Here is a 7,186-nt window from a genome sequence, read left to right on the forward strand (position 1 = left end):
GCTTCCCAGAGCATCCTAGGATACACCTGGTCAGGCCCTGGGGATTTATCCACCTTAATGCGCTTCAAAACCTCCAACACCTCCTCCTTTGTAATGTTGATATGCTCCAGGATATTGCTGTTCCCTCCCTTGAACTCATTATCTTCCATGTCCTTCTCCATGGTAAATATGGACGAGAAATAATCATTTAAGACCTCGCCCATTTCCCGTGGCTCCACACATAGATTGCCACACTGATCCTTAAGGGGACCTACTCTCTCCCTGGCTACTCTTTTAATATACTTATAGAATCTTTTAGGATTCTCCTTTATCTTATTTGCCAGGGAAATCTCATGGCTCCTTTTCGCCCTCCTAATTTCCTTCTTAAGCGTAGTCCTACATCCCCTGCACTCCTCGAGGGACTCGCTTGATCCCAGCTGCCTATACCTGACATATGCCTGCTTCTTTGTCCTGACCAGACCCTCAATATCCCTTGTCAACCAAGGTTCCCTAAACTTGCCAGCCTTGCCCTTCCATCTAACAGGAACATGCCAGCCCTGAACTCCTCCTATCTCACTTTTAAAAGCCTCCCACTTGCCAGACGTCCCTTTACCTGTAAACAGCCTCTCTCATTCAACTTTTGAGAGTTCCTGTCTGATGCCATCGAAATTAGCCTTCTCCCAATTTAGGACTTCAACCTGAGGACCAGTCCCATCCTTTTCCATAACTATCTTGAAGCTAATAGAGTTATGGTCACTGGTCCCAAAGTGCTCCCCCACTGACACATCAACCACCTGCCCATCCTCATTTCCTAAGAGGAGGTCAAGTGTAGCCCCTTCTCTAGTAGGGCCATCCACATACTGCTTCAGAAAACTATCCTGGACACACTTAACAAATTCTTCCCCATCTGATCCCCTAGCACTAAGGCAGTCCCAGTCAATATTAGGGAAGTTAAAATCACATACTATTACAACCCTATAATTCCTACACCTATCTGTGATTTCCCTACATATATGCTCCTCCAATTCCCTTTGACTATTGGGGGGCCTATAGTATAATCCCATCAAAGTGATCACCCCTTTCTTATTTCTAAGTTCTACCCATCTGGCCTCGCTGGACATTCCCCCTGGGATATCCTCTCTAAGTAGTGCCGTGATGTTCTCCCTAATCAATAGTGCAACTCCCCCTCCTCTCTTACCTCCACTTCTGTCACGCCGGAAGGATCGGAACCATGGAACATTGAGCTGCCAGTCCTGCCCATCCCTCAACCACGTTTTTGTAACAGCTATAATATCACAATCCCATGTACCAATCCATGCTCTGAGTTCATCTGCCTTACCTGTAAGGCTTCTTGCATTAAAGTAAATGCAGTTTAGCCTACCAGACCTTCCAAGCTCCCTGTCCTGCCCCTGTCCAGCCTGCCTACTGGACTTGCTTGCTTTAACCTCTACATTTGCTTCAACTATCTCATCTGAGAAACGACTACTTTGGCTCCTACTCCCCCGCAAGACTAGTTTAAACCCTCCCGAGTAGTGCTAGCAAACCTCCCTGCAAGGATATTTGTCCCCCTCCAGTTTAGATGCAACCCATCCTTCTTGTACAGGTCACCTCTGCACCAGAAGAGATCCCAATGATCCAAGTAGCTGAAGCCCTCCCGCCTACACCAGCTCTTCAGCCACGCATTCATTTGCCTAATCCTCCCATTCCTACCCTCACTAGCACGTGGCACAGGGAGTAATCCTGAGATTTGTCATTGACAAAATTGCACATGTGGCAATGTATCCCTCAGTTGGCTGCCTAATGAGGATAATTGATATCCCAGTGCTTCCTAGCAGGTAGCCGTCCTCATCAAGATGTTGCCTCTGGAAAAATTGTTCAAGGAGGTGGAAAAATGTTGCATAACCGGCACACCGTGCTCCTGTGCAAATTTGCCAGCATGCTTACCTCTGAATCTTCCTCTGCCTCTGTGGCAAAATGCAGCCCAATGACTCCCTGTACCTCTGGGAAACCAGCCATTGCAGCAAATTTGAGAACCCTCTGCATCTGACTTGCCTCATTAATGCGAAAGTGGATCTAAGTAGCGGTCTTGGGAAACATGCCATCAGTCACCTGGGAGATACACTGGTGAGCAGCCGATTGTGAAATCCTGCAGATGTCACCAACAGATCCCTGGTAGGAGTTGGAAGGGAAGAAGTTTAGGGTTGTGGTGTCTTTGACCACCACTGACAATATACGCCCACCAGGCCCTCTTGGAAGGAAGTTGCGTTCCAGGAGGCTGCAGATATCATGAGCGACCTGCCATGATAGCCTCAGTCTCCAGAGGCGCTGTTGCTTTGTCATGTTGAAGCAGCTGATCCCCTGGCTGTATACCCTGTGCTGGGGGTATTTCCTCCTTTGAGTTGGAGCTCTGCACCCATCCCCTCTGTCCTGTGTAGCGACATGTAACTGCAAGAGAGGCAGTTGCTGCTGTTGCTGTTGTTGTTGTTGCTGCTGTTGTTGCTGGTGCTGTTGGTGTGGCTCCTGCTGCTATTGTGTTGGTGTGGCTACTCCTCATAAGAAGTCCATGGTACAGCTGCATAAGCTGCTCCCATGCTGCAGTGAAGGCTAACAGCAGTGAAGATTAGAACAAAGTGAGCAAAGTCCAACGTAGGTGAAGTGACTTGCAAAACATTGAAAACCACCTGCAAAGCAGTGAAATTATGCTCCCAGAATAAATAAGCACAGCCTTTCCAATAGTCAGGGCAGCATCTATGCAAGTTCACACTTTACAGCCTGTCAGTCAGTTCCATTGTTCAATTACTCCCGGCTGTGTCCCATTCACCTCAGAGCCCATTTCAGTGAAACCCTGAAGCAGGCAGGATGTTGTCAGATTTCCAACACACTTTTTTTGGCATTTAACCACTGCCCCTCGCAACCCCCCCCCCCCCACCCCCACTCGAACCCATACCTTTTTTTTTAGAACATTACAGCGCAGTACAGGCCCTTCGGCCCTCGATGTTGCGCCGACCTGTGAAACCATCTGACCTACACTATTCCATTTTCATCCATGTGTCTATCCAATGTCCACTTAAATGCCCTTAAAGTTGGCGAATCTACTACTGCTGCAGGCAGGGCGTTCCACGCCCTTACTACTCTCTGAGTAAAGAAACTACCTCTCACATCTGTCCGATATCTATCACCCCTCAACTTGAAGCTATGTCCCCTCGTGTTTGCCATCACCATCCGAGGAAAAAGACGCTCACTATCCATCCTATCTAACCCTCTGATTATCTTATATGTCTCTATTAAGTCACCTCTCCTCCTCCTTCTCTCCAACGAAAACAACCTCAAGTCCCTCAGCCTTTCCTCGTAAGACCTTCCTTCCATACCAGGCAACATCCTAGTAAATCTCCTCTGCACCCTTTCCATAGCTTCCACATCCTTCCTATAATGCGGTGACCAGAACTGCACGCAATACTCCAGGTGCGGTCTCACCAGAGTTTTGTACAGCTGCAGCATGACCTCGTGGCTCCGAAACTCGACCCCCCTACTAATAAAAGCTAACACACCATATGCCTTCTTAACAGCCCTATTAACCTGGTTAGCAACCTTCAGGGATTTATGCACCTGGACACCAAGATCTCTCTGTTCATCTACAGTACCAAGAATCCTCCCATTAGCCCAGTACTCTGCATTCCTGTTACTCCTTCCAAAGTGAATCACCTCACACTTTTCCGCATTAAACTCCATTTGCCATCTCTCAGCCCAGCTCTGCAGCCTATCTATGTCTCTCTGTACCCGACAACATCCTTCGGCACTATCCACAACTCCACCGACCTTAGTGTCATCTGCAAATTTACTAACCCACCCTTCTACACCCTCTTCCAGGTCATTTATAAAAATGACAAACAGCAGTGGCCCCAAAACAGATCCTTGCGGTACACCACTAGTAACTAAACTCCAGGATGAACATTTGCCATCAACCACCACCCTCTGTCTTCTTTCAGCTAGCCAATTTCTGATCCAAAGCTCTAAATCACCTTCAACCCCATACTTGCGTATTTTCTGCAATAGCCTACCGTGGGGAACCTTATCAAACGCCTTACTGAAATCCATATACACCACATCCACTGCTTTACCCTCATCCACCTGTTTGGTCACCTTCCGAAAAACTCAATAAGGTTTGTGAGGCACGACCTACCCGTCACAAAACCGTGCTGACTATCTCTAATGTACTTATTCTTTTCAAGATGATTATAAATCCTGTCTCTTATAACCTTTTCCAACATTTTACCCACAACCGAAGTAAGGCTCACAGGTCTATAATTACCAGGGCTGTCTCTACTCCCCTTCTTGAACAAGGGGACAACATTTGCAATCCTCCAGTCTTCCGGCACTATTCCTGTCGACAATGACGACATAAAGATCAAGGACAAAGGCTCTGCAATCTCCTCCCTAGCTTCCCAGAGAATCCTAGGATAAATCCCATCTGGCCCAGGGGACTTATCTATTTTCACACTTTCCAAAATTGCTAACACCTCCTCCTTGTGAACCTCAATCCCATCTAGCCTCGTAGCCTGAATCTCAGTATTCTCAACAACATTTTCTTTCTCTACTGTAAATACTGACGCAAAATATTCATTTAACACTTCCCCTATCTCCTCTGATTCCACACACAACTTCCCACTACTATCCTTGATTGGCCCTAATCTAACTAGTCATTCTTTTATTCCTGATATACCTATAGAAAGCCTTAGGGTTTTCCCTGATCCAATCCACCAATGACTTCTCGTGTCCTCTCCTTGCTCTTCTTAGCTCTCCCTTGGCAATTAAAATTCTGGCTAGTGTGTCAGACGTCTCTGCTTATTAAGGACATCCTGACTGAAATCTGTGATATGTCACAACTGCAGCCTCAGAGCAGGGCACGGTGATCTGCTGCATGCTGCACAACCTTGCCATTGTATTGTCAGTGGTTGTAAAGGTGACAGTGGTCATGAACATTTTTGCATCTGGCTCCTTGCAGGCTGGAGCAGATGGTATTTGTAAAATCTCCCAGTTTGCCATCCACTGTTGCACACGGAAGGTCACTGAGGCTCTGTATTCCAAGAGAGCTGGATGCATTTCATTCTGTCTTGCCAGAGAGAAGCAGGCGGAGTGACCATGCAACTTCATGAGGATTGCAGGCGTCCTGATGGTGCAGGGTGTCATTGACTGCATTCAGCGGTTGCATGTCAACTCTGAGATTTACCACAACTGAAAGTGATTCCACTCCCTTAATGTCCAGCTTGTGTGCAGCCATATGCAGTGTATCATGCAGGTCAATGCCAGGTATTAGATTAGAGATACAGCACTGAAACAGGCCCTTCGGCCCACTGAGTCTGTGCCGACCATCAACCACCCATTTATACTAATCCTACACTAATCCCATATTCCTACCAAACATCCCCACCTGTCCCTATACTTCCCTACCACCTACCTATACTAGTGACAATTTATAATGGTCAATTTACCTACCAACCTGCAAGTCTTTTGGCTTGTGGGAGGAAACCGGAGCACTCGGAGAAAACCCACGCAGACACAGGGAGAACTTGCAAACTCCACACAGGCAGTACCCAGAATCGAACCCGGGTCCCTGGAGCTGCGAGGCTGCAGTGCTAACCACTGCGCCACTGTGCCGCCCCAGTCATGATGCCTTCATTCTGTGGTAGCCTGCCGTGCCATCTGCATTTGAACCACCATGACAAACCAGAGGGTGGCTATTAGGTAACAAGGGCTATCCTTTGATGACATGACTCATGACTCCAGCGTCCAACCCAAAAACACAGGTGCACAGCATGCATATAATTAAAGCCACGCTGTTCATCAAAATGTGAAAGAACAGACCACGGAGGTGCTTAAGCAATGCTTCAATTGAATGTACTGCTCGAGAGGAGCCCTACAGTACTCAGCAGAGCAGATGCCAAGATTCGTGGTGATCTGCTGCATGCTGCACAACCTTGACATTATGAGGACACAGCCCTTAACACCAGCTGTAAGGTGACCAGTTCAGGAAAGGAGGAGGAAGAGTAGGAGGAGCAGGACAAAGGGAGGAAGCAACCAACAGTCCCTTTGTGGTTGGACTGTCTGTGATCGACTGATCTGACTGCGATACCAGTAAATGCAACCCGAATTCCCCACTCACCAGCAGTCTCATACCTTATCTTCCTTTTGTTACTGAACATCACAGTGCCTACTTGGACACAATGCAAAAATAAAAACGACCACAAATTAGATATTCCAAACCAAATTTATATTTCAAACCATGCCATATTACAGACGGATATCAACTAATCACCCTTGTGTATTCCCTTAGTTCTGTGTACCTTTGCCTCTTCTTGTGCTCTTACGCTGTGCTATCCTAGAGGCTGCAGCAAGGCTGGTGGAAGGCTGCTGACTTTTGTTGTGGGACCACCTCAAGAAGAGACCACCTTAATAGGGTGTAAGCGAAGGTCACCGGAGAAAGTGATGTTGCATCACACATGACCAGGGAATTGTCGGTGTAGCCCGACAGAGTGAGATGTGTGTCTCGGCCTTTTGGCTAAGATCAAGTGTAGTATCTGTTCTTATCAGTGCTTATTTGATTGAGAAGAGACCATGATCATTGCCTTTTGATCCTGGGGAAGCTTTGAGTAAAATGGCTATAACCAATTTTCGAGCTTCGGGCCAGGGAGTGCGCAACACCGTTCGGGTGGTCGTGAAGGACAAGGAAGGAGATGCACCGGTCGATCGCACCTTTTTCATCAAGAAAATTCTCTTCGATTGCTGCGGATTTCAAGCGACGGACGTCTTCTGCCTGCAGGATTTCCCCAGCAGTGGATACTTCGACGTGACGTTCCGGAACGTGGCGGGATGCATCAAGTTCCTGAAGGCGTTCAAGGAGAAAGGGGACCGGGCGCCACTGTCGATTCTCACAGCGGAGCCGCTCTTCACGCTTCCGTCACAACGGGACCGGGTGGTGACGATTCACCTCTACAACCCCCATGTTCCGGTGGTGGATGTACTCACCTTTCTCGCCAGGTACGTCGAGGTGGCCGGCAGCAGCACTGATGTCAAGGACCCCTTTGGGATCTGGACCAGCAAGCGGCAGGTCAAGGTGACCTTGAAGGTAGATCCCAGTGGAGCCATCATCCACCCTCCCTCCAGCTTCGCTATCGGGGGAAGTCGAGGCTTCTTGGTCTACGCTGGGCAG

General features: G+C 48.1%; 1 pseudogene; it reads left to right on the plus strand.

Annotated features, from left to right (window-relative positions):
- The first annotated feature begins 6,514 nt into the window (after positions 1 to 6,514).
- On the plus strand, positions 6,515 to 6,624 carry LOC137369491 (U2 spliceosomal RNA; annotated as a pseudogene).
- Positions 6,625 to 7,186: the final 562 nt, after the last annotated feature.

The sequence above is a fragment of the Heterodontus francisci genome, chromosome 4 (genome assembly GCF_036365525.1).
Source record: "Heterodontus francisci isolate sHetFra1 chromosome 4, sHetFra1.hap1, whole genome shotgun sequence".
NCBI lineage: Eukaryota > Metazoa > Chordata > Chondrichthyes > Heterodontiformes > Heterodontidae > Heterodontus > Heterodontus francisci.